Source organism: Microcebus murinus, chromosome 15, assembly GCF_040939455.1.
Source record: "Microcebus murinus isolate Inina chromosome 15, M.murinus_Inina_mat1.0, whole genome shotgun sequence".
NCBI classification, from domain to species: domain Eukaryota; kingdom Metazoa; phylum Chordata; class Mammalia; order Primates; family Cheirogaleidae; genus Microcebus; species Microcebus murinus.
Window position 1 is genome coordinate 35,716,354 of NC_134118.1, and position 12,943 is coordinate 35,729,296.

Genomic DNA, 12,943 nt, shown 5'->3' on the forward strand with positions numbered 1-12,943 from the left:
GGTTCTTGGGCATAGTTAGTGAGATTTATTCTTCAGCATTTAATACTTTTGAAAAATTAAAGATATTATAATAATACACACTTATATATGGCATATACATACATGTAGAAATTTAATTAAATTTTATATATTGGCTATTCTTCCTACAGTGTTTGGATTACAGGTGTGATCCCAGCCTGTAATCCCAGCTTGATCTATAGAAAGGACCAGGTAGTCACACCTGGGATATCAGTGAAATTTATCACACAATGCACTAGAAGATCTTTAAGATCATATAGGGATTTAGGTTTAACATGACATATCCACATTTAGTTAAGTTTCCTGCAGAAGCTACCAACTGTGAAATCCTAACCATAGTGATATCTTGCTATGCATAAACAGAAAGATGGCACAGAAACAATGAGGAAAAGGAACAAAGGTTTCATAATAACAGAGAAGGGAAATCTTGACTGGGTGAGGTGGCTCATGCCTATAATCCAAGCACTTTGGTAGGCCAAAGCAGGATCACTTGAGACCAGTAGTTCAAGACCAATCTGAACAATACGGAGAGAACCCATCTCTACAAAAAATTTAAAAAATCAGCCAAGCATGGTGCGTGTGCTTTTAGCCACAGCTACTCAGAGGCTGAGACAGAAGGATCGCTTAAGCCTAGGAATTTGAGGTTACAGTGAGCTATGATCTGGCCACTGTTCTCCAGTCTGGGCAAGACCTTGTGTCTAAAACAAAAGAGAAAGAGACGGAGACAGAGAGAAGAGAAATCTTGATCCATGTGATCTTGAGAAGGCTATCTACTTCTAGGATGTCATCCGCTTTGGGGAAGAAACCTCTTTGGTCAGTACCTTGAGGTCTCCAACAGATACACAATCTCAAGAGTCTTGAGGAGTGTTCTTGAGTGGAGAGATATGGACCCAAGGTTCGTGGCTCTTAAGTTTTGCTACAGTGTGGGTGGTATGGTTCCTTCCAACAGAGTTCAAGGGCAGTCTTTCTCTGCTGTCATTTCCAGAAAAGCCAATCCCTAGGTTCTAGATCATGAAAGGTTTGGCCATCCTCAGTTGTTGTAAATTACCTTTTACCTAGTGAAAGTATACTTTGGCATAGTGCATCAAAGCCTTGCAATATTTAGTCATGTCAGTGTTTATAAGAGCAGAAGATGCATGAGGTTCTATTAGGGGCGTAGATCTTCCAGTGACTATTTCATAAAGGGTTAATTTGTGTTTTCCAGTAGGGGTGGATCTGATGGCCATGAAGACCAATGGTAATACCTTTGGGCAAAGCGATCAATCAATTCAGTTAACTTTGCCAATTTCACATTTAAATTACCATTTGTCCTTTCTACCTTCCCAGAAGATTGAGGAACCTAGGGACAATAGTAATGCCATTGTGTTTGTCATATCTTATTTAACTATTTTATAACTTGTCTATCACTGGAGATTTCTCCAAGAATACCCCATAAAGGAAACACATTTTCTAATAACCTTTTAGCTACTGTTACAGCATCAGTCTTCTTCTTGCATGAGAAAGCTTTCTATCCAACTAGAGAATATACAGATTATTACAAGAACATTTTGGTATCACATTGCGAGTGGCAACTGAATGAAACCCATCCGTAAGTGTTCAAATTTTCCAGTAGATAGTAGAAATACACCACCTCAGGTTTCTATATTATCTTACAAGAATTATGGGTTTAGCAAACCAAACACTGATTATAAACCATTTTATCAATTTTAGAACAGTCACCACAGCAATATCTTTTCATAATTTCATTTTATCTATTCCATGAGTTACAGAATACAGAGCTTTTAATGATGAAAGCTATATGGACTTAGCGAGGACCAGATGGCTGTCTAGATCCTCCAAGTCCATGCTTAACACGGAATTTACATCCTTTTAAAAGTTTAATTGCTTTCATTGTTTCTCCAATTCAGGTGTATAATATTGATTATTAAATAGGTTATCATATGTAATTTATTATCATAATTTATTACTAAATTTATATAATTTATTTAATAATTTATATTTATAAATATAAATTAAATATAACATAGTATATTTAATTTATTTTATAATGTTATATAATTACATAATTATAATTTTATAATTTATTATTAAATGTATTATTATTATACCACATTATTAAATAGGTTATCATGTGTGATTTAACTTGGATCTATCTTATGGAATTCCTTCAAATTGCATATCTTAACCATTTAAGTACTGGCTGACTTAGCCTGAAAATCTGCCAAAGTAGCACCTCCTTGGTATTCAATTCATTCTTATTCTGCTTGATGTTGGGTTAGCAGTTTTAAGAACCAATCAGTTTCTTCATTAGATTCCTGGAAATTCTTACCCACTCCAATGGTATGATCTTAAAACTATCAGAAACCTATACTTGTCAGAGTCTTTTCTATGAATCTTTTCAAAGATGAAACACTTTAGGGTTTTTGTTTGTTTATTTATTTGTTTGTTTTTAGGTCCCCAAACTTTAAATTTATAATTGGATTCAACAGCTTTCAGGAAAGTACCAGAGTAAAACAAGTAACTCTTTGTGAATAACAAGGCTTAAAATGGCCTTGGGTTAAAGATCTGATGAGAGTTTGTTATAATGCAATTGACAAGGAAATTTTATTATTTCTGCAACATACAATACAGTAACTAGAATTATAACCACGACTATCAGGTTTCTAGAAGCTTCATACAATTTCTGAAGCATATATTAATAACATTCCCATTTAATGTGACTTTAAGATGGTTCAGCATCACTTATTACTTGACAATGCTTCCTGTGCAATTTAACATATCAAACAAACTTATTTAGTTTAATATCTTTTTTTTATAAAGAGAGAGAAAAAATTCCTTTAATATATTTCAGGAGCCCATCTAGAAGCTACAAAAGTTGGTTCAAGGTCAAAGTTCTTAATTTAAAATTTGATTTGGGGAAGTTGTCAAAAATATGAAAAAGCTTAAAATAATTAAAATAGGATCACAGGTCACTGTGAAATAATATTTATTCATTTAACTAGAGTAATCACTAAAAGACTTCAAAGAAAAATACATAAAGCCATGCAGTTGCAGAAAAAAACCTTGGCTCTTTGTTTAACAGAGAACTCAGTTTTCTTAAGCAGGCAAAGACCTAATAAAGACAACATGATTGGCACTAATTGATCAACACTAAGGTGCACATAGGGAGTCAGGCAGGTGGGAGGGAGGAGAAGGAGATGGGTCAATCCATACCTAATGGATGCGGTGTGTGCTGTCTGGGGTTTGGGCATGCTTGTGGGATGGTACAAAGACAATTTATGTAACCAAAGTGTGTGTACCCCTGTAATACTCTGAAATAAATTTTTTTAAAAAAAGACAACAGGAAGCACACGAAATTATCTTGATACAACACAAAATCTTTGTTTCCTAGGCAAATTACTTAGCAGGTAAAGAAAAATTTCACAATTTTTCCTTAAAAGCAGACCAATATTCTAAGAAAACATTGTTGTTTTGACATAGAAGACCAATTTTTAGTTCTACATCAGTATATTTTTTATATTAATGCTCAATGTTACAAAACACATAAATAATTACCTTCAAATCTTAGCCAGCTTGATCATACACAGAACTCTCTTCCTAAGATTCTTTTCCCACAAACCCTCTACAACTTTCTTATATCCATTCGGTTTCTGTCCTATACTCTTCCTCTTTCTTCTTGTGCAACAACCAGTCCTTCTACTTTAAGACAACTATCACTCTCTTTTTCCCTTAACAAAACACACCCTCATACTTTGTAACCTCTTACCAAAACCACAACTTACTTCTTTGTATACTTGCAGAGTTGTTTCCCTTATTATTGCTAGTAATTTTAGTTACATACATTAATTGGAATTCTTAATTCTCAGTAATTTTAATTTCCAGTGAAAACTAGAAAGTAAGCAATTGCAAACCATCTGTTACACCGGCATTATGCAGATTGACAAATCCATGAATCATAATGTCTAGAAGCATGTGCTGTCTCATAGTACAATTTTTCAATATGACACAAAACATGTTTACCAACAGATCCAATTATCTTTAGTCTCTCTGTAATAGGAAACTACAGGAGAGGCAAAATTTTATCTCTGCCCTCTTAGGAGTTTTGGCTAGGACTGAAAATTAAATTGTTGTTTGTAATGAGGAGGTCCCCTTGCTTCTGTAGCTGTTGTAGCTGTAGAGCTATGTGCCTGTCTACTTTAAGTAGGAGTTTTTCTTCTGCAATGACTGTCATTCTAAGTTATCTTCGGTAAGGTTCACTTACTTTTCTAGAAAAGCACAGGTTCTCAGTCCATAGTCCTTACACAGAATTGGCGAGAGTTACAGACTGAGGAGTTGTAGACTCCCTGTCTTCTAGTAGCCTTACAGGAGGCCTCCTATTGGACCAGTTCAGATTTGGTTCCTTTATCAGATCAAATAAAATTCTGGGCCTAGTCCAGTCAAAAAATTGCTCAAATAAAGTCAGAGAACTCAAAATGTGAATTCACAGAGCCAAATGTGAGAGGGAACTCACCCACAACCTCCAGTTGCAGCAAGAAGGCGATAGGCAGTGCCTCACAAGGACCTTCACTTGGTCACTCGGTGCTCCTGAGGGTCACTGAAGGTCTCTTTTGGATCCCAGTTCTGACATCAAAAGCTGTTAAAAGAAAAACTGTCTTTAAATTAAATGTGACGGAGTTTATTTGAACAAAGAATGATTCATGAATCAAACAGTACTCAGAATCAAGAGGTTCTAAGTAAGTATTTTCTTCTTGTCCCACCTATTTCATGGTCTATTATTTCTCTTGTCTTGCCTTCTTTTAAATGTGGGGATATTTTTTACCATTATAATTTTCCTCTTAGTTTATTTATAAATAAAATAGTACGAGTAATTACTTGATAGCTTAAAAACTTCCAAAACATGCTGTCAACTCTAGCAATTTTTGTAAAATGAGTACATTATAAAAAGCTTAAAGATGCAATTGTTCTTTGCAGAAAGAAACTTTAAATTTTGGTGAACAAGTCATTTTCCTCAGTAAAAACTCAGTAACAGGAGTCAAAACCTTCTGCAAGATTAAAATCTTCTCACCAATATCTCTCTCTCACACACACACACAAACAAAATAAAAATTCTTGGCTTGGCTTGCACCTAAGTTCTAAACACAAGTTCTCATTTATAGAAGTTGAAGGAGTTATAAAGGGGACTTCAGAGCATTCTTATTATGAGCTGAACTCTGCTTACATGTTCTTAAGTTGTTTCCAAATCAGAGACCTAACCCATACATTCCAAGAACGAAGTGAAACCCGCCCGGGTGCGGAGGCCAGACTCCGGGTTAGGAGCCAGGGTTCCCGACAGATCCAGAGTGTCAACAGAAAAAGCCAAACTCTATAAAATAATTTTAAAGAGATTTATTCTGAGCCAAATTTGAGGACCATGACCCGGAGCCACTGCCAAAAGGCCTTGGGCAAGTGGACTGGCTGTGGCTGGGTTACAGTTCCGTTCTTATACATTTCAGGGAGAGGGGGGAGGCTACAGGTAAAGTCATCAATCAATAGGTGGGAGCCATACATTGGTTTGGCCCAAAAAGATGGGATATCTCAAAGGGGTGGGGGGCTTACAGGTTAAAGGAGGGTTTAAAGATTCTTTGGCTTGTAATTGGTTAAAGACAGGAAGCTTTGTCTAAAGGCTTGGAATGTTTTAACATCAGGAGCTGTTCTCAGAGATAAGCCACCCCACCGGACATAGATTTGTCGTGTAAATTGAGGACCTGCAGGTTTGTCTTGCATACCCTTAGTCCTGTTAATGGATTACAAAGGATGTCCCCAAGAAGGGAGGGGGGCATAAGGCATGTCTGACCTCCTTCCTCCTGGCCGACAATTAAATTTTAGGATATTTCTTTGGCCACGAGGGGGTCCATTCAGTCAGCTGGTGGTGGGGTGAGCCTTAAAATTTTACTTTCACAAGAGTATGGAACCTTTCCCAGTGCTGGGCCCGGGTGACCGGGACCCAGTCCCGTAAGCTCGGTCCCCAGGCACCAGCGAGCGCGGACACACCCCCTGCAGGACGCTGGAGCTCAACTTCGCCCAGTGTGGAAAGCGAGGGGCGCGAGGGCGGCCCTGGGGGAAGCCGCGAGGCGGAAGGGGGCCGGGCCGCCCACCTCGGCCTCGGGGGCCGCAGCGGCCCGCAGCCTGGATCCCCGAGCCGGGTCCCCGCGGCTACCCCAGCGGCCTGCGAGGCTGGAAGGGCGCTCGGCTCAGCCGAGGCTCGTTGCGCCCGGACGCGCAAGGTCCCGCCCTCGGGCTCCGCGGGGACTGGGGCGCCCCCTTCCCTTTCTGGGTGGCTCCTGCTTCTCCCGACCGCCGACCTCAGCCTGGCCCTCTCCGGTGTCCGCATTCCCGCGCAGAGACGCAGCCGCGTCCGCCGCCAACCCGCCCCGACCTGGGCCCCGGGTGCGGCCGGCCGGGAGCGCGGGGAGGGGGCGCGGAGACGCGGGAAGGGCAGCGAGGGCGGGAAGGGCCCCACGTACCTGCGAAACCGGCGAGCGGCCGCCTCGCCGCGGCCTCCTGCTGCCCCCAGGGAACGGGAAGTGTGAGTGACGGGAAAGTCCGCGCCGCGGGCCACCCGCCCTGCCTCCGGGTGTGGAGGCCGAGCCTTCCCCAGGGCGCGCGCCGCGCCGGGGGAGTTCCCGCCGGCCCGGGCTGCCACCGCCTCAGGCGGGCTCCGGGAGGTGACTCAGGCTGTGGCCGTCTGCAGGCGGGCCTGGCCCCGAAGGCTGCCCCGCAGAGCCGGTTCAGAGGGCTTGGGGGCTTGGTGGAGGTTGCAGGGCAGAGGAAAGAGGACTGAGACCCTGGAGGGCCTCTCTCCGCCCCCCCCCCCCGCGCCCCTCCCGGGATTTTCCAAAGCAGGGAGGTGGACGTGGCAACGGAAGAGAAAGCTAAGTGCCCACCTAGTGAGATACCATCTCACCCCAGTTAGAGTGGCTTGTATGGAAAAGACAGGGATAAGGGATGCTAGCGAGGATGTAGAGAAAGGGGAACCCCCAGACACTGGTGGGACTATAAATTGGCACATCCACTATAGAAAACAGTGTGGAGTTTCTTTAGAAAACTAAAAATAGGCTGGCAATAGTGGCTCATGCCTGTAATCCCAGCACTTTGGGACACCAAGGCAGGGGGATCACTTGAGGCCTGAGTTCAAGACCAGCGTGGGCAGCATGACAACAGAACGAGACCCCATCTCTACAAAAAACAGAAAAATTAGGCAGGTGTGGGGGCAGGAGCCTGTAGTCCCAGCTCCTTGGGAAGCTGAGACAGGAGGATCACTTACTTGAGCCCAGGAGTTTAAGGCTGCAGTGAGCTATGATCAGGCCACTGCACTCCAGCCTGGGCAACAGAGCGGGACCCTGTCTCATAAGAAAACAAAACAAACAAAAAAACAATGAAAAAATAGATCTACCATGTGATCCAGCAATTTCATTACTAAGTATATAGCCAAAAGGAAGGAAATCAACATATCAGTATATGGAAGAGATATCTGCACTCCCTTATATATTGCAGCACTATTTGCAGTAGCCAAAATAATGGGAGTCAATCTTAGTGTCCCACAGCAAATGAATGGATAAAGGAAATGTGATGTATATACACAATGGAATAATAATCAGCCATAAAAACAGAATGAAATCCTGTCATTTGCAGCAACATAGATGGAATGGGAGGCCATTACATTAAGTGAAATAAGCCAAGCACAGAAAGACAAGTATCACATGTTCTCATTCATATGTGGGAGCTAAAACAGTGGATCTCGTGGAGGTAGAGAATAGAATGATGGTTCCCAGACAATGAGAAGGAGAGGGGTGTGGTGGGAGGTTGAAGAGAGGTTGAAGTAATGGGTGTAAATACACAGACAGAATAAGACCTGGTGTTCAATAGATCTGCAGGGAGATTACAGTTAACATTAATCGATTGCACATTTCAAAATACCTACAAGAGAATAATTCAAATGTTCCTAGCATAAAGAAAAAACAATTATTTAAGATGATAGATATCCCAGTTACCCTGATTTGATTATATGAATGTATCAATTATCACATATACTTAGAAAACATGTATATCTATTACATATCAAAAAAACTGTAAAGCTTAAAAAAGTATACTTCATTTGTACTTGTGATTTTAACTCGAAATTTTTCCTGTTTGTAGAAACATGTATTGAAACATTTATTTAATATATTGAAACATTTAAGAGAGCTTAATGTTACCATACTTATAAGTTTATTAGTTATATAAGAATTATTTAAGAACCCAGGATAGTTTTAAGTTAGACAACTGAGATACTTACAGAGGATATCAAATATATCACATTTATAAATGCAGTTGAAAATATTTCAAAGTTTAATTAGCTAAATTTGTAAATAGGACAAAATGTAAGCCAAAGTCCCTTTTAAAGTGATTTTTAAATTTTGGTAGATTTATAAATAGCAAGTCGAACCTAACAGCTTCAGGAAGGACAGGTTTTAAAATATGTCAATTTAGTAATTCAGATATGGAATCATAAAGTCAAAGCAAACTTCTGAATTAGCTCTTCTGCAGCCAAAATATTTCAAGGATATTTTAAAAACAGCCAACACTGATAAATCTGAGTCCCTAAAGAAAAATTTGCCAAGTCCTTCCTTCCTCCCCTGTTAACTGCTGCTCTTCCTCTTCTTCCCATCCCCACCCCTTCCTCTGGCCTCAGTGAGGGCCACATCTGCCAGTCTGTTCCTGTGTGTCCTGCCAATGTCCCTCCCTTCAATTACGGTCTCTGTGAGCTGTCAACCACTGATACAGATGTGACTGTGCATACATCGTCTGCCATTTAACAGTTCTAGCCCACTTGAACTACTAAGAGACAATCTGCACTAAATCGTAGTTTGTGTCATGAGATTAAATCCACTTTTTCATGGTGTTTCACAATGTTCCACAAGAGCATCATCAGATCCAGAAACCCTCTCTCTGATCAAATGCGAAAATCACTGACTATTATTTCCCAATATTTTGTAAGAAAATCACTTCCTCCAAGGCTCTGGGCTCTTGCCGTTGGACCACACCATCCTCATGTCCTCCTCACCTCTGTCACCACCTGCTCACCTCCTAGTTACTTCCTCTCACTTTTTGAAGACCCTGGCACCTGCTCATAGTCTTTTTCTTCCCAAGATCTTCCGGGAGCCCCGGTGGCTTCACTGTTCCCAAACATGACCCACCTGACACCTGGACCTCTCAGTTCCTTTACCTCCCCCTCTGCAGGGATCTTTTCCTCTCTCCTACCTATTACTCACAGGTGTCCAAACTTCAAAACCTCCTGCATCTTGGTCAGAGTCCACTGACCCCTCCTCTTTTCCCAATCCATTTGTCCTCTCCTTTCTTCCCGGGAAAACACATGGTACAAGCTGGAGCTCACAGCAGAAGGGCCAGCAGATCTCTGCGTTTCCCGTTCTCTCGGCATTGTATGGAGACTCGTACCTGGCTCCCAAATTTCTAGCGGCCCCAGCACGTGGGTGCTGCCCATTTTTATAGAGAGGGGAGAAAACAGCCTGGGTGAGGCTACCAGGTAGTCTGCATATGAATGCCAGCCATTCGGGGGTGCTGGGGGTGAACCTCTCAAGAGAAGTTCAGATGGCGCACATCCCTTCTTACTGGCTTTTGGAAGAGCTCCCAGACTTAAGAATCTTTCTAACACCCTTGCCAAAACCAGAAACTCTCTTTCCAGTGGAGCTGCCAAGCACGAGCTTGAAGGAGAGGGTTCCACCCCATCCCAATCTCCATCGGTCGTCCCTGTTCTTCAACATGAACAACTGGTGTTTTCCCAATGTAATTAATGTGAAATGCCATGCAAAATGTTTCAAGCCCTCCTGTCCCCAAATCAAACTGCCACTTCTAAAGACCAACCAAATAAAAATTTGGAGCCACCACTATCTATTTTCCTTATGTGCCCGTTTCTCTTGTGTGACAAAACCTCAAACCTGAAAGAACCCTACAGCCTCTTTCTTAGAGGAGACCAAGCACTTTATCACACTTCTCTTTGCAATGCTGTCCCAGCCTGCTCCATCCTCCTCCAGCCCCTGGCAGCCGCTGCCTGCTCACGTCCTCTTCTGGGCTGGTCTTACCTCTTACTTCACAGAGAAAATTAAAGCCATGCCCAGAAATCCCTTCAACCTCGCACTCGTGAACTTCTACCCACACCCATGCTCTATCCCCCTGCTACGGTAGCAGAGGAGACCTCCCAGTAGGGCCAGTCCCCTTGTCCAATGTAGATGTCACCTAGACGCACTGCTGCCCATCCCGTCACTCTGTCCTGTGTTCTACCACTCCGTCTCAGCTGGATCCTCCCTGCCAGTGTGTACACATGCTCAAGTCTCTTCCAGATTTATCTTTTAAAAACGAGCAATAACAACAACAAAAACCTTTCATCTCCCTCAAGCTTCTCTCTCTCTCTCTCACCTTCATAGCCCAGCTCTTCTAAAGAGTTCTCTGTGTTTACTGTCTCTGTCTCCTCTCATGCCCAGTCCAGTCTCCACCCCATCGGCACTTGCCAAGGTCACCCAGGACCACCGTGCTGCTGACTCTCCCAGACATCGCTCAGCGCCCACGCTGCTCCACCTCTCGGAGCAGGTATCTCTGCCGCCACTCCTTCCTTCCCGGCCCCTCGCTCCCTTCGCTTGCATGGCCACACATGCTTAGTTTTCCTTTTCGGCTCTCCTTTTCAAGCTTATCCTTCCCTATCTCACTTCTGAAGTCTAGGTCCGAGGCCACTTCTCACTGGTTGCTTTCTTCTTAAGGAATCTCATCTATGCCCATCTACAAGCCAGTGCATTTCCAATTTAAGGCTTTTGCCCAGACATCTCATCTGAACTCCAGATATAAATGGGCAGAACTGCCTACTTGAGATACTTGTCCACCTGGGTGTCGGGACATGTCCCCTCAACATGTCCCGATCTGAGCTCATGATATTTCTTGCTAAGGCTGGTCCTCTTCTGGTGTTATTGTAACATGGGGTACCATCATCCACCCAGATGTATCTGCTGCAGCACTTAGTCCTGCTGATTTGCCTTGAATCCATCCAACTCTTTTTATTCCCATCATCCCAGTTCAAGCTCCGCCTCTTGCCTGGAGCACAAAAACCGCCTTCTCACTGGGCTCATCTACTGTGTCTCCTCTGTAGCCTCTTCTCCACACGGCATCTAGAGCAGCCCCAGATAATTAAAATATAAAGGGAGCCACAAATGTAAGCCACATATGTCATTTTAAATTTTCTGGTAGCTTCATTTAACAAGAAACAGGTAGAATTGATATTATATTTTATTTAACCCCACATATTATCAATTGAAGATATAATTGATATTTTTAAATCGATGAAATATTTTATTCTTTTTTTTCATACTATCTTTGAAATCCACTGTTTGTTTTACATTTGCATCACATCCCTGCTAAGACTGGCAATATTTCAGGTGTTCAGTAGCTAAATGTGGCCAGTAGCTACCATACTGGACTGTAGAGATCTCCAATGATCGTCTCACAATGAATTGTGATCGTTTCACCCCACCCCATGGTTAAGCTTTTCTGTGGCGCCCAGTTGTTCTTAAGATTAGGATCCAAATATTTAACACAGCCTACAAGGTGCTGCGAGGTGTGAAGTGTGGCTTCCGCTTACCCTTTGGTCTCTGCCCCTTATTCCCCTTACCATCCTGTGCCAGCCACACGAGTCTATCAGCATCTCAGACACACAGTTTCCACCCGCCACAGGTCCTTTGCACATGCTGTTCCCTCTGTGGTCAATGCTACCCTCTACCACCACCCCCTCCTCCTCCATCACCACCATCAACTACGCCATCACCTGCACCACCACCGCCACCAGCACCACCTGCCATAGACAGCACTCATTCTCTTCACTCAGCCTCCACTCAGCCTCACTTCCCTGACTCTTCAGTCTAGATGCGTGTTTCCTTCCCTTCCCAGCATCTGGCTCAGTGTGTAACTACCTTCCTGTTTGTGCAATTGGCGCCCGTCTCTCTCCCTAGGCCATGACCAGGAACGCTGTTTGGTTTAGCTCACCATTGCCTCCTCAGCGCTTGCCCTAGTGCCTCGTGCACAGCAGTTGTTCAATAAATGCCTTTGAATCAGTAAATGAATAAACAAAAGGAATTAGGAGGCCAGGCACGGTGGCTCACACTTGTAATCCTAGCACTCTGGGAGGCCGAGGTGGGACAAGTGCTTGAGGTCAGGAGTTCAAGACCAGCCTGAGCAAAAGCGAGACCCCCATCTCGACAAAAAATAGAAAAATTAGCCAGGCATGTAGTCCCAGCTGCTTAGGAGGCTGAGGCAGGAGGATCACTTGAGCCCAGGAGATTGAGGTTGCAGTGAGCGATGACAATACCATTGCACTCTAGCCAGGGTACAAAGCAAGACTCTGTCTCAGAAAAAAAAAAAAAATGTAGGAAAGCAAGAACTATAAAAACAGGGCACGGAAGAGAGTGTGAAGGGAGGAGGCGAAGTCAGTGAACACTGTGAAGTTTGACAGGAAGATCCAAAGTGAGGCTGGGGAGTGGGAGGTAATTACTTCTGTTGAGATCCTGTCTTGAGCTAAGACCTCTGCTAGTTGTTTTAGGTGAGTCTGTTTAATCCTATACGAAGTCTATGAGACAGGTATTATCTGCATTTTAGTCAAGGGGCCTCAGAAGAGTTCAGAAACTTGCCAAGTAACTTAGGACTGGAACCTCAGCTGTCTGATTCCAAAGCCCACACGCCATGTATTTCACTCGATCTCCATAGACCAACTTCTCCTGTTTCATAATCTTGTTATTCAAAGAGAACATAACCTTGCGCTCAAATAATACAAAAGGCTGGGGTTTTTTTATAGCATGTTTGCATGTTTTTGTTCTTACTTTGTTACACGTTTTTTGAATACAAATGTCAC

General features: G+C 43.0%; 1 protein-coding gene across 5 annotated transcripts in view; it reads right to left on the reverse strand.

Moving 5' to 3' along the window:
- Positions 1-11,932, reverse strand: part of TLR2 (toll like receptor 2) — a 53,925-nt gene extending 41,993 nt beyond the window's left edge. For 2 of the 5 annotated variants that reach the window (XM_012783654.2, XM_012783652.2), the window contains exons 1-2: positions 6,522-6,789; positions 4,529-4,651 (exon numbers count right to left, since the gene is read on the reverse strand). The gene's annotated coding sequence lies outside the window, so the exon portion shown is untranslated. Of the gene's footprint in view, positions 1-4,528; positions 4,652-6,521; positions 6,807-7,321; positions 7,398-11,863 lie in introns of those variants that run through there. The other 3 variants (XM_076010568.1, XR_012923237.1, XM_012783653.3) reach the window with 3 other exon arrangements.
- Between the last annotated feature and the right edge of the window lie 1,011 nt (positions 11,933-12,943).